The 18554-nt window shown below is 34.5% G+C and overlaps 1 pseudogene; it reads right to left on the reverse strand.

The window, feature by feature from the left end:
* Window positions 1-9685: 9685 nt before the first annotated feature.
* Window positions 9686-15064, reverse strand: LOC110213164 (coiled-coil domain-containing protein 124 pseudogene; annotated as a pseudogene).
* Between the last annotated feature and the right edge of the window lie 3490 nt (window positions 15065-18554).

Raw genomic sequence — 18554 nt, forward strand, 5'->3', positions numbered from 1 at the left:
TGCCTAAGGTGTACCTGTTGATTCAGCAATAACACTATTAGATATCTTTCCCAATATGTTTTGGGAAAAAGGAAAAGAAGCTATATGTTATAAAATATTTATAGTAGCTCTCTTTGTGGTATTAAAAAAGAAATTGGAAATAGTGGGGATAACTGTCAATTGAGAAATGGCTAAACAAATTGTAGTATGTGATTGTGATGAAATACTACTGTGCTACAAGAAATAATGAGCTCAATGATCTCAGAAAAATCTAGAAAGACTTGCACAAAATAATGAAAAGCAAAATGAGCAGAACCAAGAAGACATTGTGTATTTAAGTTCAGAATAAAATGAAATGTTTAAAAATAATTGTATTTTAAATATTTATTGAACCTGTATAACAAGGAGGGAGTTGTTCAAAGTGTAAAAGATACACAATGTGGACCTTTATCTAAAAGAATATACAACTTAGTAGAACCATGAAATGGTGAGATGATTGGGACTCTGAACCAGAGCACCAAAATTTAGAGTGTACAGGAATTTAGAGTGTTAATTTCTTTTTAAAATATTTTATTTTTAATTAATTTATTTTGAATTATTAACATTCACTTCCATAAGCTTTTGAGTTTTAAATTTTCTCCCCCTTCTCACCTCCCTCCCCAAGATGGTGCCTGATATAGCCTATACATATACACTCCTATTAAACATATTTTCACATTAGTGATGTTGTTAGTAAGACCTAGAACCAATAGGAGGAACCATCAGAAAGAGGAAACAAAAGACAACAGAAGAAAAATAAACAGCAAATAATATGCCTCGATCTGCATTCAAACTCCATAGTTTCTTCTTTGTGGATATGAGGCCTTTGGAGATGTCTTAGATCCTTGTATTGCTGAGAAGGGTTAAGTCTATCAATATTAGTCATTGCACAGCATAGCTGTTATTGTGTACAATGTTCTCCTAGTTCTGCTTACTTCACTCAACATCAGACCATACAAGTCTTTCCAGGTTTTTCTGAAGTTAGCCTGTTCATCATTTCCTATAGCACAATAGTATTCTATTACATTCGTATAGTACAACTTGTTCACCCACGCCCCAGTTGATGGGCATCCTCTCAATTTCCAATTCTTTGCCACCACAAAAAGAGCTGCTATAAATATTTGTGTACATGTGGGTCATTTTTCCATTTATATGATTTCTCCTGGATATAGGCCTAGAAGTGTATAGCAATAACTTCAAAGAATGCACAGGAGATGACACAGCAGAAGAAGCACTTAGCCTAACACTCACAATATTCCAAACAAAATAACTTTAAAATAATGCAAAGCCAATAAAAGATTAGGGTGAGACATTCTTCCAATCCAAGTCAAAGGAGGAGATTGGGAAGAAAAATCTGTGAAATGGAGGTACAGGCTGGCTTGGAGCCCATGTGGATGAAACCTCAGTGAAATAACTAAGTGATGGCAATACAAACAATAGTAGCTTTAGGTGCTCTCAAGCCAGAGACATAAGGGGAACTGGAAATGGGTCAGGAAAATATTATAGGTGACCTCTGTGTAAGCACTGGACAAAGAACTAGAAGCCTTTTGGAAAATTCATTTTCTATGACCATTTCTGGTTTACAAGTCAAATATAGAGATGAGTACTTTCAGTCAAGAGAAGAAATATGGCTTTTATTCACAAGGAACTAGTAACCCTAAAAAACACTTTTTTTTTTTGCAAATCTAACAAAAGACAGGGACCCTGCAGAATAGTGTTTATTGCGGTTCCAAGATGTCATGGATCCTTCCTTTCTAAAGACCAGATAGACCATGAGAGCAGTGACCATACATTTCCCCATATCTCACCACCTTGGAAGTACCAAAAATTTTTATACTCACAAAAATAGCTCTGAAAATAAGATGAAAATGTCTGAAGTTTGGGAGAGTTACTCTCCTTCCTCTAATATCTACCATGAATTCAAATTCAAGAAATAGGATGGAAAAATGGGCAAACAACAACAAAAAAGAAAATGACCATAAAAAGTTCCTGTGGTGATAATTAAGATCAAGTCAAAAACTCAGAATATAAAGAAGTCAAACCCACTAAAAGCAACACCTCAAAGGGGAAAAAATGTGAATTACAAACAATCCAAATAAGAATTCCTAGGAAGGCCAAAAATGGCTTTCAAAATTAAGTGAATCACCAAATAGATTTTGGTTAAAATTTCCAAAATTGGATAGTATTTTATTTAATGAAAATGTCTTCATTTTTGACATAGAATCGTGACACTCCTGATGGAAAACCTTTAATGACTTGTCTTCCAAATAAATTTGAAAGCCATCTACAATCTTGGTACCTACCTTTTCCCAGTGTTTTCTCTTCTCATATAAACTGAGCTACGTCCTTTAAAAAAAAAACACTAATGTATCGTTGATGAAGTTGTGCATGATTCAAGCATCCTGGAGAACAAATTGGAAGTCTACTTAAAGGGAAACCAAATTGTGCATACCCTTTGATGTAGCAATTCCACTAATAGGTCTGTACTCCTAAGAAATAAAACAAAAAGGAAAATGATCTGTATGTACAAAAATATTTATAGCAGCTTTTTTAATAGTGGCAAAGAATTGGAAATTGAAAGGAAGTCCATCAAATAGGGAATGACTGAAGAAATTGTTGTGCATGATTGTAATGAGATACTATTGTGCTATAAGAAATGATGAGCAGGATGCTCTCAATAAACCTGGAAAGACTTGCATGAAATAATGAAGAGAGAAATGAGCAGAACCAAGAGAATATTGTACACAGCAAGAAGTATTCTCAGCAATACAATAATCTAAGACAGTTTTGAAGTACTTATTATGAAAGGCGCTGTCCATTTCCAGAAAACAAACAAACAAACAAACAAACTAGTGGCACCTGAATGTAGATGGACTATATTTTTTCTTTGCTTTCTTTATTTTCCTGGTCTTTTTTGTCTATTTTCTTTCACAGCATGAGTTATGTGGAAAGGTGTTTTGCATGATCACACACATATCACTTATGGCAAATAATTTGCCTTTTCAATGGAGAGGTATAGGAGGGAAGAAGATAATTTGAAACTAAAAATTTGAAAAATAATGTTAAAATTATTTTAAATGTAATCGGGAAATTAAAATATAAAATTAAAAATAGAATTGGGCAAGTGGAAGCTAGTTACTCCATAAAACATAAACAACCAGTCAAAAGAATGAAAAAAATAGGAAAAATGTGAAATATTTCTTTGGAAAAACAACTGACCAGGAAAATACATTGAAGAGAGATAATTTAAGAATTATTGCACTACATAGAAGACATAATTGAAGAAAGAGTCTACACATGGTATTTCAAGAAATTGTAAGTGCCCTGATATTTAAGAAATTTTGCCTCTCCTGATGTGGTAGAACCAGAAGGTAAAATACAAATTGCAAAAAATTACAGCAATCACTACCTGAAAGAGATTCCAAAAGAAAACCTCTGGGAATATTATAGTTAAATTTCAGAGCTCCAAGATCAGAGAGAAATATTTAAAACAGCCAGAAAGAAAACATTCAAATATTATACAGCTACAATAATACAAAATTTAGCAACTGCCATGTTAAGGAGAGAAGGAATTGGAATACAATATTCCAGAAGGCAAATGAGCTAGGATTTTAACCTAACATAACCTACTCAGCAAATGTGACTACAATCCTTGAAAGGAAAATTGGATATCTGTGAAATAGAGGACTTTCAAAAATTTCTGATTAAAAGATCAGAGTTGAATATAAATTTTGACTTTCAAAATCAAGACACAAGAAGCACATAAAATGTAAATATGAAAGAGATATCATGAGGAAATCAATAATATTAAACTTTTTATATTCCCTTATGGAATGATGATTTCTGTAACTTTAAAGAACTTTATTATTAAATAGGGGAATTAGAAAGATTATACATAGACAAAGGGCACAGGAGGGAGTTTATTCCATTGGGATGAAGTAAAAAAAATGGATGAGTGAGAAAGGGGGAGGCCCTACAAGATGGGGGAAAGGAGAGGAAAAATGGGGAAAATTATATGTCCCAAAAGAGAACACAAGGAAGTGTTTTTAAAGTACAGGGAAAAGTGTTGGGGAAGCAGTTAATACTTCAATATCACTCAAAATTGGTACAAAGAGAAAAATGCACACACAATCAGATATAGAAAACTATCTTAATAGGGAAGTAGGAGGTGAAAATAATAAGAGAAATGGGAGTGATAAAAGGGAGGTCAGATAAAAGAAGGCAGTAGTAAGAAGCAAAACAAATTAGAAGAAAGACAATAAGGACAAGGATAAACAGAAGAAAACAGGACAAAGAGAAATGAACAGATAGTAATTATAACTGTGAATGTGAATTGAATGAACTCACCCAAATGAATAGCAGAATAGATTAAAACCAGAATCCAATAACATATTCTTTTAAGAATATACTTGAAACATTCTTGAAACACAGAGATGCATACAGAGTGTAAGTTAAGGGGAGTGGAGCTGATTCAACTAAGATTTAGGTGAATTAAAAAAAAAGCATGGGTAGCAATCACAATCTTAGACAAAGCAAAAGCAAAAATAGTCCTAATTAAAAGATGTAAGACAGGAAACATCTTGCTAAAAGGGATTATAGACAATAAAGTAATAACAACACTATATGCATACATATATACACAAGTACACAATGGCATAGCATTAAAATTATTGAATGACAAATTAAATTAATTATAATAAGAAATAGATGTTGAAACTATACAGGTGGGACACTTTAAATTTTCTCTTTCAGAACTAGATAAATCTAATCATTAAATAAATAAGAGAGAAGTTAAGGGAAAAAGTTGAATCTTAGAAAAGCAAATATGACATACCTCTGGTGGAAATTGAATGGTATTAGAAAGTATGTCTTTTTCTCAGATGTTTGTAACACCTTCAAAAAAACTGATCATTTCTTAGTGAATTAAAACTTCACAACTAAATGAAGAAAAATAGAAATATTCTATGCACCCCTTTCAGAAAATAATGCTGTGAAAATTATCTTCAATTAAAAAAACATGAAAGAATAGATTTAAAATTAATTGAAAGCTAAATTATATAATCCTAAAGAATGAGGGAAGTCATGAACAAATCATTGAAATAATCAATAATTTCATTAACAAATGATAACAATAAGACAACATTTCAAATTTTATGGGATGCAGCTAAAGCAACGCTTAGTGGGAAATTTATATATCTAAGCACATAAATTAGTAAAAAGAGAAAAAACAGATCCATGAATAAGGCATGCAATTAAAAAACTAGAAAATGAAAAAAAATATTCAATTAAACAACAAAATAGAAATCTGAAAGGGGAGATTAATAACATTGAAAGTAAAAAAAATAAACTGATACATAAAACTAGGAGAATATGAAAAAAACAACAAAAAGAAAGAAACCGTTTTAAATATTATTCAAAAAAGAAATTAGAAAGCCAAATTACCAGTCTAAAAAATGAAAAGGAAGAGTTCACCATCAGTTATGATTTAATTAAGTCAATTTTTAGGAGTGATTTTGCCCAATTATATGTGATGAAAACTGACACTCTGAGTGAAATGGGTGAATATTAAAAATAAATAAATAAATAAAACTGCCAGGATAGAAGAGGAAAAATGAAGACTTAGAAAAATAAATTGAAAAAAGTCACATATGAGCTTCATGAGAAAAAAAAATGTTCACCACAACCTGGATATATGAGTGATTCATACTAAACATTTAAGAAACAAGTTGTTCTAATACTATATAAACTACTTTAAATGATCTATTCCTATTGATGCAAATTATTTAGATAAAATACTAGCAAAGAGATTGTAATAATGTATTATAGGAATCCAGGACTAGTTCAATATTAGGAAATCTATTAGCATTTATTAGTTCATGACATAGTTGTCCATAAACCTAATCTATAGGCATAAGTTAGGTGGCCTAGGGGATGGAGCAATGGGTGTAGAATCAGGAAGACACATCTTCAAGAATTTAAATCTGGACTCATTTTCATCAATTTTTTTTTCATTTTTTTGTTTCTATTTGACTGATTCTTGCTCTCTCATAGAGACATTAGTTTCCATTTGTGCAATTCTAGTTTTTAGCAGATTGTTTTTTCTTCTGTTAGTTTTTGTACTTCCTTCTTCAACTGGCCAATTGTGTTTTTTAGGGACTTGTTTCCTTCAGTGTGTTTTTTTTTCCAACTGGCCAATTGTATTTTTGAAGGACTCTTTTACCTCTCTCATTTGACTATTAAAATCCTTCTTGAGGTCTTCTAAGAAGGCTTTTTGGGCTTCAGACCAGTTCATATTCCCTTTTGCTATTGCAGATGTGGGTTTGTTGACAATGTTGTCCTCTTCAGAATTTATGTCTTGATCTTCACTCTTCTCATAATATGAATCTATGGTACGTTTCTTTTTACTCATGGTGTTTCTTTATTCCCTGGCATTTAAAGAGATTGAGCTCTCCTGCTGGGGCACAGAGGGTACTGACCCAAGCCTCTTTGTGTTGGGAGCATAGGTCTTGGTCACTGGCTTTGTGTTCTGGGGCCTCTTATGCTGGGAATTGGAGGCTGTAGGTTTCTGGCAGCTTACCTTGTGTTGGGCTGGAATCAGCAAGGCTGGAACATTCAGACAATTCTAGGTTGCCTGCTTTTCCTTTCCTTTAGCTTTCTTCTGCTCCTTTTAGATGGCTGCTGCAGGGTGTTTATCTGCCTGGGGCCCCCTGCAGTGTTGTCTCTCTCGTTTCTGCTAATGCACCGGGAGATTCCTTTGTTGTGGATTGCCGAGACTCCTGGGGTTTTCTGAGCTGGTTTCCATCGGTTTCCCCCCCACCCTCACTGAGGCACTTGGAGGTCCAGGTGTTGGTGTTTGCCTGCTGTACCACCTGGACTTCAGGATCTTTTCACAATTAGGGGCTTCAGGGCTCCTACAGCTCACCTGGTGTTGGGTTGGAATCAGCAAGGTCAGGGCTTTAGGAAGCCTTTAGGTTGTTTTCTTCACCTCCTTTCAGATGAATGACACAGGGTACTTATCTGCCTGGGGCCCCTTGTTTTTTGCTGAGGCACTGGGAGACCCGTTTGCTGGGCTACTGCACTGCTGCTCCTTGTCTTTCTTCTAGTTCAGATGTTCCAGGTTTTTTTTTTTTTTCTGGGGTGATATTTTCTGGGTTTTCAGAGGTTGATAGGGGAGAGTGAGAGCGACTACCTTTTCACTCCGCCATCTTGGCTCTAAATCTGGACTCAGACACTTACTAGCTGGGCAAGTTACTTTGTTTGCCTCAGCTCCTCATCTGTAAAGTGACCTGGAGAAGGAAATGGCAAACCACTCCAGCATCTTGTCAAGAAAAAACCCAAATTGGATCACTAAATGTTGGACACAACTGAAATGACTGAACAACAACATACATGCATAACTGACCTTGTTAAGAAGGGGAAAAATATCATAGGATTAGATTATTAAATAGAGAAAAAACTTTTGACAAAATACAACATCCATTCTTATTAAAAACATTAGAAAGTATAGGAATCAATGGAACATTTCTTAAACTGATAAGTAGTAGCTATTTAAGAGTAGAAACAAGCATTATCTACAATGGGGATGAACTTTAAGCCATTCCAATAATCTGAGTTGCGAAGTAAGGTTGTCCATTGTCATCACTATTAGTCATTATTGTATTAGAAATGCTATCTGTAATAATAAGAAAAGAAAATGAAATTGGAGGAATAAAAATAGGCAATGAGGACACAAAACTATCCCTCTTTGCTGATTAAATGATGGTATACTAAGAGAAACCTAGTGAATAAACCAAAAAAAAAAACTAGTTGAAATAATTAGCAGCTTTAGCACAGTTATAAAATGTTAAAAAAACCATAAATCAACAATAATTCTCTATATTACCACAAAATCCAGCAGCAAGATATATATAGAGAAATTCTTTTCAAAATAACTGCAGAAAATACAAAATAATTGGGATTCTACCTTCCGTGGCAATCCAAGGACTTTAAGAATATGATAAAACACTGCACAGAAATAAAACACATCTAAACAGTTGGAGAAATATTTTTTTCATGGGTAGCCCAATCCAATATATTATACATTATACTTCTACCTACGTTAATGTACTTATTCAGTGACATAGCAAACTACCAATAACTATTTTGTAGATTTAGAAAAAATAGTAGAATTTCTTTGGAAGCACAAAAAGTCAACAATATCAAAGGAATAATTTTTAAAAAATAAAGGAGGGCTGACTAATTGTATCAGATTGTATCATTTTATATCAAATATAGTAATCTTGAAAGCAATCTGTCATAGGCTTAAAAAATAGACTCGTGAATGAAAGGAATAGATTAGGTACAAAATGCACAGTAGTAAATGACCATAGTTATTTAATGTTTGATAACCCAAAGATCCAAGCTTTAGAGGTAAGGAGTCACCATTTTTCGAAAACTGCTGGGAAAACTGGAAAGAATTTTGGAAGGATCTAGGTTTAGACCAATTCCTCACACCATATACCAAGATAAGGACAAAATGGATAAATCATTTCTTAATAAATGGTGACATCATGAGCAAATTACAGGATAATGAAAAAGGTTACCCTTAAGATGTATGGATGTGGGAAGAATATTTGATCAAATGAGATTGAAAGAATAAAAGGAAGTAAAATGAATGACTTAGATTACATGAAATTAAAAAGGTTTTGCATGAACAAAGCCAAATTTATATATATATACACACACACACACACATACATACATATATACATATATATGTATATAAAAAGACTAGCTCTTTTTACTGAGAAATAGTAAGAAGATATGAACAAAGAATTTATAGAAGACATCAAAGCTATCAATAGTAACATGAAAATGCTCTAAATCATTATTAATTAGAGAAATGCAAATTAGAACAACACTTAAATATCATGTCATGCCTGTCGGATTGGCTATCATGATAGAACAGGAAAATGACAAATGCTGGGAGGGATTTGGAAACAATTGGGGGATGAATGCATTGCTGGTAGAGTCATGAATTAGTTCAACCATTCCATGGAACCATTTGTAACTACAAACAAAGGGTTATACAACTGTGCATACATTTTAATTCAGCAATACAAGTACCAGATCTCTATTCCAAAGAGATAAAAGAAAAGGGGAACCAAAATATTTGTACAAGAATATTTATAGCAGCTTTTTTTTTTTTTGCAGTGTCAAAGAAGTCTATCAGTTGAGGGAATGGCTGAACAAGTTGTGGTATATGATCATAATGGAATAATTTTGTGCTATAAGAAATGACTAGCATTGATGGTTCCAGAAAATCTGGAGAGACTCATCCAAACTGACCCTACAGTAAAGTGAGCCTAATATTTAAGGATAATCAGCTATGAAAAAGCTCCTCCGAGAAGACAAAGATCCAAGAAAATTCCAAAGGACCCTTGGTGAAAAATGCTAACCACCTTCAGAGAGAGAACTAAAGGACTCTTGAGTGCTTATTGAAGCATCCTCTTCATTTTTAAATATTTTCTTTATTTTTCTTGAGTTTTTTGCATGTGTTTTCTTTTTCAACATAGCTAATATGGAAATATGTTTTGCATGATTCTTATATACAATCCATATATTATTTTCCTTCTAATTGGGGTAGAAGAGTGGAAGGAGGGAGGAAGAGAATTTGGAACTCAAAATTTAAAAAAAAAGAATGTTTTTAAAGAGGTGACAGCTCTTTTAATCAGTAGTGCTGAAAACGGGAGGGAAATGTGTTTAAAAAATTCCATTGGTTCTATCTGGAACTGTTCTTCCTCATCCCCCAAAATTCTAAATCTCAGGGCCTGAGATCCAGTGGTGCCGACTAGGATGGATCCCCTCTCTTCCTCTGCTTGTTTCTGTTCCACAAGATCTATTCTGGGCATTGTAGACCACGCTCTGCTGGATCATGGGGTTGTCAGGGGACCTCATCCACTCCTTCTTCAACGGCTGTTTCAGCTGAGATAGACGCATGCTGGGTTTCTCCTTCTTCAGTCTTGGCAGGTGCAGCTCCTCAGAGGTAGTAAAAGCAGCTTTCCTGCGGCTCTCCGGGCGGCGGTCAGAGTCATCATTAACACGGAGGACAACTATGGCATCTTTGATCGTTCTGGTTTCCACGCTCCCCTCCTCGGGGACGCGGCGATTGACGTCCTCCTCCAAGGGTACTTCAAGGTGACTTTTTGGTTTGTCCACTGTCTCCTCACTCTCCTTCTGTTGGTGGTTTCTGCGGAGCGTCTCCTCTATCTGGGCCCCAGTCACTTTGCCTGCGGTCAGGGGCTTGGGCGACTTCCCCTTTAGCTTGGTGTCTTCTTCCAGCGGTCTCTGCAATTCTTTCTTTCTTCCTTTCCAGGTGCTGTAGAAGGCGCTTCTCCTTCTCCTCCTTCCTCTGCTCCTTCCTCACGACGTGTTTGTCATCATCTTTCGAATAAGCATCGTCCAGTTCCTGCTACCGCTTTGGCATCAGCTGATGCTTTGGCCTCGGCCTTCCTTGCTTGGGCAGCGGGCCCACTTGATGTTCTCGCCCTGGAACTTCTTGGGAATCCCTCAGCATGTACTCCTTCCACAAGTTCATGAATGTAAAATTTTAAAAAATTAGTTAAAATATTTAATGAAATAAATGAAAATATATTAAAAGTAAAAGACTGCACACTTTTCAAATATGTTACTTTTTTTTTAAGCTAGGCAATGGGGTGAAGTGACTTGCCCAAGGTCACACAGCTAGTAAGTGTTATGTGTCTAAGGTCGGATTTGAACGCAGGTCCTCCTGAATCCAGGGCTGGTACTCTATCCACTGGGCCACCTAGCTGCCCCAAAATATGTTACATTTTTAAAACACACACTCCAGAACCTTAGGGACCCGGTTGGCAAGAACACTCAAATAAGAAAGAACAAAATGGTATACTTCCTCACTAACTGGCACAACTCAGTCATTTTTAGTCATGCCTGTCTCTTTGTGATCCCAGTTGGGATTTTCTTGGCAAAGATACTGCAAGGTTTGCCATTTCCTTCTCCAGCTCATTTTACAGATGCCCTGAATTTAAATCTCACAATACCAGCCTAATTATCTGTGTGACATCACTCATGACTCCAGTGCTCTTGTCATCTGTAAAATGAAGGGGCTGAACCAGATTGTTTCTAAGGCTCCTTCTAGCTCTCACTTTGTCACTATGTCTACAATAAAATTTCCCCAGCAGTTCATCAAAGTATTCTGAAAGCTTCCAAAGATGCTTCAGATAATAGGGTTATTTAGAATTACTGAAAACACTTAATAATATTCACTAGCATATATTTAATAAAGTTTTATTATGAGGCACCAAGCAGAAATTTTCAAAAGATTTCTCTTACAATTTTCAGGTGCAAGATAAATAGATTTTACATCCTTCCTTAATGTTAAGGACATGAATAATATTTATGTCTATTGATTGAAAAAAAATAAGACATCTGAATAACAGGAAGTTTATCTACTTAAAGAGACTTTCAGATCTTAGAAGGGTCATGGGAACCTAGGTAGCTTCCTTTCTTTAAAAATTTTTATAGAAAGGAAGAGAATTTTAATAGCCTTACATACACAATATAAGTCTTACTAGCTTTACAGAAAGTGATTTGTAAGAGTGGGACACCATTTCATATATATCACATACATATAAACATGCATACATGCATACACACACAAATACACATACACATATATATGGAAAGAAAGAGAGAGAGAGAACTGATATATATATATATATATATATATATATATATATATATATATATATATATATATATATATATATATATATATATATATATATATTAATAACAATAGCACCTATGTCCCAGGGTATTGAATGCTTACCTGAATTTTTATTTTACTTGATACCAGTAATAAGTTACAGAGCTATTTACAGTGATATTGTCCAAGAGTACAAATTCATGGCTTGAAATTAAGAGAGGGATATCTGTGCCATTGAAGAACAGATTTCCATAATGTACTCTGGGATAAGAACCAAGCCAATTAGATTTAAAATTTCTGTAATTTTCATAATTTCTTAGTGTACCCACCAGAGTATCCACAAGATTTTCTTTGAACCTTTGGAGAATGAATAAGAAAATGAGCTATTAGGGTGGATATCAGTGTAACTGTCTCAGAGTGTACTTGAGTTTTTGAATTATATACTCACACCCCAGAGTTGTTATGCTGTCTTCCCTGATATAATGTAATCTTCAGCATAGGGACTATTTCATTTTCCCTTTGTGTTTCCACTGGCTCTTATATAATGTTTGTTCATTATTATTAATCTTGACTCAAATATCCATTTTACCACATTGGTTCAGTTTCAAGTTAAGAAAAACACTTTCTCTTTCTCTTTCCAACATTCAGTGTCTACTTCCTTTTTGACTCACAGATGGATCTGAATGAAAGGTTATGCACAGCTTCAAGATTCTCCTTCATGAAAGTCTCTTCTTCTTACATTTCTTTCCTTTAGATAAGGCTTGAATTTTGCATTTCAACAATTCCATCCCACTTCATTTGAGTTTTTCAGTTGTTAAATATGTGTAGATGAAGATGCTTTAGCAAAAATCAATGAATCATGTGTCATCTTCTTGTCTACATGATTCCTTCCAGTATATCAATCAACTGATCAACACTTTCAACAATTATTGAGAATATAACACATGCAAATCTGTAGGAAATTGTGTTTTAGGGACTTTAAAATATAAGATGTGGTCCCTGTTCTCAAGTTACAGTCTGGTTATGGATATAGCTCATATTTAAGTAAAAATAACAACCTAAAGTTACTGACTTATTATACATAATATGTAATATATGTTTTGTCAATATCTCTCATTTACATATATAAATCCTATAAGAATTCAGAGGAGGAAAAGTATACATTAGATAGTTTAGAGAAGGCTTTATGGATCAAGTGAAGTTGTGACTACACCTTAAAATTCTGATCTCCATCCTTATGAAGAATGTAATTTTTCTGAGAAGAAAATTTACCTAAATGAAAAAGAATTTTGGAGCAAGAAAATGTGTAACAGAGGATTAAACTGTGTCATCCTTAAGTCAGAAAAAACACAGGATGAGCAAGTATTGGAATTATCAGGGAAGAGATCAAGATGAAGCTAGGCCTTAAATCATGAAAAATAACAAACATTAAATAATAGGAAGTATTTTATGTCATATCATTATTATATCACTTTTAATAAATAGATTCTTTATATTACAATATGGGATTTATCTTAATATATAATAGTTATAATTTTATATTATAGATATATATATGCATGTTAAAAGTATTACATTTTATTATTTTTCTCATTCTTTAAGGACCATCTTTTTCTTTATAATTTCCATGATCCTTCCCTGAGAATTCCAGTCCTTGTGATTTTGAACTTCTCTGACTTCAGTACCAACCCATTTAGTACTCCATTTTCTTGTTCCAGAGTTGTTTTATATTTGGATACATTTTCTTTCTGCATAAGATTATATATTTCTTAAGGATAGAAATTGTATATAATATATATATATATACACACACATATATATATGTGTATATATATATATATATGTGTGTGTGTATGTGTGTATACATATGTACATATGTCTATATGTTATATATAGTGCATATGTATATATAACATACACATATTATATATATATATGTATATTATATATATATGTATATATATATGTATATATATATACATATATATATATATAAAATAGGGTTCAGTGTGAATGCATATTTTTGCATGGAGGGATATATGTAAATATATCCAAATGCATGTATAAAGAGATGTATGAAGGGTGAGGTGCAAATACCCCATGTGGATGAGGCTGGAAAGCCTGCCTCTTGAATTACAAGAAATACCCTGTTTGCAGCTTCGTTTAAAAAAAAAGAAAAAGAAAAAAAAAGAACAGCCTATAGGAGTAGCAGCAGCAAGAGGAAAAAAAAGAGGATTTTACACTTTGGACTTTTTATTAGGCACTTAAATTGCTGGAGAGACATGCCATTCTGAACCAAAGATGTGAAAAATGGGTTAAAAACATTATGAAATTAAGTCTAATAAATGGAATTTCAGCAGCAAAGTGGAGGCATAGATTCAGCCTCTACCCATCCAAATACACTGAGATATATTTTCTAAAATGCCCAAGACAAAAGCAGCAGCAGCAACAGCAGGAACTGTTCTGTAGTGTCTGTTTTCCTTATATGTTGTGTTGTTGGAGCATACTTAGATGCTCTGTAGCTAGTTATGGACTGCTAAATATGTGATAAGTGTACAGACCTTTTTATTCACCCCACAGCCAGGACTAATGTGCATTCAAAAGACATTCAACAGCTAAAGTGAGGCCTTTGATTTGATCTCTTTTCTGCCTGGCTGTGGTCAAGTAAGGAGACAAAGAAGGACTGAGCGTACAGTGGAGTGAGAACCCTCAGACCTACCCTTCAGGGTTTGCATGAGGATTGTAAAGCACCTAGTTCAGTCTCTGGCATGTAGCCGGTACTTATTAAATGCTGCTTCTATCCCTCCCTCCCTGATGATGCCAAGGTAGCCTGTTGGTCCATGGGCCCCTTGTTGTTTCTATCTTTATTGTATCTATTCTTTCCTGATTTTAGGTGAAGAATTTAGGATTTGGCTACAACCTTGTGAGTTTTGAAAAGTTATGAGAGGGATCTACTAGAAGTCTTGGAGTAGAGTCCATTAGAGGATACGACAGAAGCCAGATGGCAAGAATTAAAGTCCCTACGGACACACCTGGTCCAAATAAGCATTAGCAGAAATGCAAATTCAGTTAATCATTGGCAACACTACATTTGGAAGTGAACTTGTTGGGGCAAATCTTATCTAACAGAATATAAATTCTTTTAAGTCTAAAGTAACTCTCCTTTAGGTGTCATGGGAGAAATGTGAACCCAGGTGGTAGAGAGATATTTGTGCTTTTATTTTTATTATTATTATTATTATTTCTATAGTAAATATCCCATTTCAAAAGTAATTTGATATTAATTGATTAAATGTAACTGTGGTACTTACCACTGGTCATTAACACGGGGGAGAACATTCCAGAATGAGGACTTTAGTTGAGAGGAATAGAGAAACTTATCTCCTTTTCCTTGGTAATGCCCCTAGAATCCTCAGAGAAAGTCTGCCTTGCTCTGGGAGGCTGAGTTGGGTGTTGATATAAAGATACATGATTTTAAAAATTTATGTGTGTGCCTTGTTTCATTTTGCTTTTACAATAAAGCTGAAGAAATATTCAATGTTATCCCCATTTTTAGGTTAGGAAACAGTTTTAAAGTATTTAAATGGCATGCATGAAATCACATACTAAATGATAAGGAGTGGGGTACAAGAAAGTTTTAAAAACCATAAGAGAGATAGGAAATAAAAATGGACTTCTTCGGCTGGAGGAAGAGTGTGATCTTAAGAGTGTGAAATAAACTTGTCATGATGTGTTAAGGGACAAAATAGAAGGGCTAATACTCTACAACAAAGATCTTACAGGGTAAATGGAAAATACTTTGGATAGTTGAAGTATGGGCTATGGGTATGAATGCAGAGTCATAGAATAAGGTTATTTTGGAACTGAAAATTACCTTGGAGATCAACTAGTCCAATTCCTACACTTCTAGATAACAATAATTTGAGACAGGAAGTAAACTCAGTTCTTTGTAACTTCAAGTCCAATACTCTATCTAATATACCATTTAGGGATCACTTCAAAGTTTAGTTACATATATATATATATATATATATATATATATATATATGTGGATATACATGAGCATATATGTATATCCACATATACAAATTTACACAAATTTATACAAATACAGAAATCATATGACAACTTATATTGCTATATAGAAATTAATATGTGTTAATAGTGAGCATATTTTGTATTTTGCAAAAGATTAATTTCTTTTGTTTCTCTGACAACACAGGGCCAAAAACAGTCCCCAAGAAAGCAAAATAACATAACAAGAGATTTGTAACAGACAGATCTAAGAGAACAAATCTCATAAAAGCCCAGGGTTTTGCAAACAATGAAACCTGAGACTTTTGGGAGAAAGCAGCACGCTTTTCTGAGATCTGTATAAGCTATCTGCTCATCCAAATGAAAAAATAGCTATAGCTCATGCATTATGTGACCATGACAAAAAATAAGATGATGTTCTTGTCAAATTTGCCTGTGAAACCAATAACTGTAAGTTCATGGATCAATTTGTCTATTTGGGTTAGAGAATATTTACTGAGAGGCATAATTGCCCTCATTCTCTTGATGTGTGAAAAGGAAAAAAATTCAAATTTTATATTTTATTAAACCCATATGAGGGAAACTTTGCTTCACTGGTCATTTTGATGAAGTATGATTGACAGGGTACCTCGAGGGAATCTTAATCTCCTTCTAATTAGCAGGAAGTGCTAGCCTTCTTAAGAGATTGTCTGATTCAGACTTTGTACAGGTATCCTTTGAATGTGTCTGTGTTTATACACATATAGATATGTGTATGTGTGCACAAATATACCTCTATACCTACCCCACACACCCACATGAATACACAGTACAGGAATACTCACTTGCAATTCTATCAATTGCCACTTTTATGTATGCCAAGATTATTTTCAGATGGTGGTTATTAGACTAAATGGATGACTAGAAGCTAGAAGAAGAGGTCATTAGATGCACAAAGGGAATGAAGTTGTCTCCCAGAAATTCACTGAGTCTTAAAGAAACATCAACCTTCAAGATCAAGATCAAAGTATCAAGAAAAATATGCACAATTGCATTTTGAGGGGTATGAAAACATTACCATTTGTTCCTGGGGTAGCCCACTTCCCTTTTAGGTTCCCCCTCCCTGGAGATGTCCTTACAGAGGCTTGAAAACCACTTGTCAGTACATCATTAACTCCCCTTAGAGAGTTATCTAGAGTTGTTAAAGATTAAATGACTTTACCAGGATTATGTAGCCAGCCTGGTTTATAAGCAGGACTTAAACTCATGACTTCCTGTCTCTGAGTCTTGCTTTCTATCAATTATATCATAGTGTCTTTCAATCTATGCTATAACTGGAGAATAACTTGGATAAAGGTTAGTAACAAGAGAGTCAGATTAAGAAGATATAGATAATGGGTAATTTTAAACATGGTGATTTTCAAATCAAAAAAGGACATATGACCTATCATTATGTTTTAATGGAATTTGGCAGGTGTCCACCTGCTCTCAGGGTCTAGAGGAGAAGTTCTGTAAGAATCAGAGGAGGCAGGGCTACAATTTTGCTTCTGTCTGGCAGCTTCCTGACCTCCCTCCAACTGTCTTGTGTCACAAATTGCCTTCCTATCTAATTCCTTGGAGTTGTAGAATCAGTCTCCTACTTGCCCTTCTGCCTGGACCTCTCTGGTAATTGTGAGTGGTTTATTCTCCCACTTGACTTCATGGCCTCAGGCCTCTCCTTCCTGGAAACTAAGAATAAATATACACATCCTCCCTTTCTAGTGAGAACTTGCCATAGGACCCTAAATACACCAACAAGGTCTTGTTAAATAACCCTGTCATTCTCAGATCCCTCTGAGGTTATGAGAGTCTGGTATTCATGGAACACAGCAATGCACAAATATCCATCATTTCAGTTAATGTATCTCATAGAAGGGGAAGCAGAGAAGCACTGTCCATCAAGAACAAATATACTTGTGCTAGGGGAGAGGCTTTCTAATGTATAGAGGCTAAAGGCAAGAAGATTATTTCTCTAGGTCAATGGCTTATTAGTCTATGGAAATATAAGCCCTGCCAAGCTGATGGAGAAGGCCAAGATGCCCTGACAAAATACTTTTAATGGAATGTGTTATGGGAGAGGGAGTTATAGATGAAAAGAACCCACCTGGCTTGTGAAGTTCTACATCTAGAGATAAGGATGAAATAAATTGATTCCAAAACACTGAGGTCTCAAATTTAAACATACTAGCTTGAAAGCTACAACTGAGACAACCTTAAGAAAAATTTTTAGAATAAAGGAACTGAGAAAGCTGGAAGAAAGAGCTAAGAAAAGAGGAGTGACCATGCACTAAACCTCCGATGCAATGTTAGAGCTATCTGAGACAATGGAGAGCTGTCCATCTAAAGCAGAAGATGATCAATGCTGGAGGAAGTTGGAGACCTACATGCTAGAGTTTAGAAGAAAGGTAAGACAAGTGAATCAAATGGGGGTGTAGAAGTTCAAACCTATCTGGAGACCAGGTTACCTGAAGGCCTTCCTGACTTTTAAAATTCAAATTCAATACTATTTTAAAAGTGCTTAATTAAGGCACTGGTGCCAGATACTAGAAAAACAAAAACAGAAACATAAAAACCCAAATGTTCCAGTCCTCTAGAAGTTTACATTCTATAGATGAGACACAGAATATATAGATATTTTACACAGAAATGGAAAACAAATAAAAAGTTTTATACAAAACTGTTTAAAAAGGACAAGAGTACAAGTGGATGGTGACAGGTGGTGGGACGATGCAGAATATTCTCTAGTAGGACATAGAAC

This window comes from Phascolarctos cinereus, unplaced genomic scaffold, assembly GCF_003287225.1.
Source record: "Phascolarctos cinereus isolate Bilbo 61053 unplaced genomic scaffold, phaCin_HiC Scaffold_9;HRSCAF=440, whole genome shotgun sequence".
Classification (NCBI taxonomy): Eukaryota; Metazoa; Chordata; class Mammalia; order Diprotodontia; family Phascolarctidae; genus Phascolarctos; species Phascolarctos cinereus.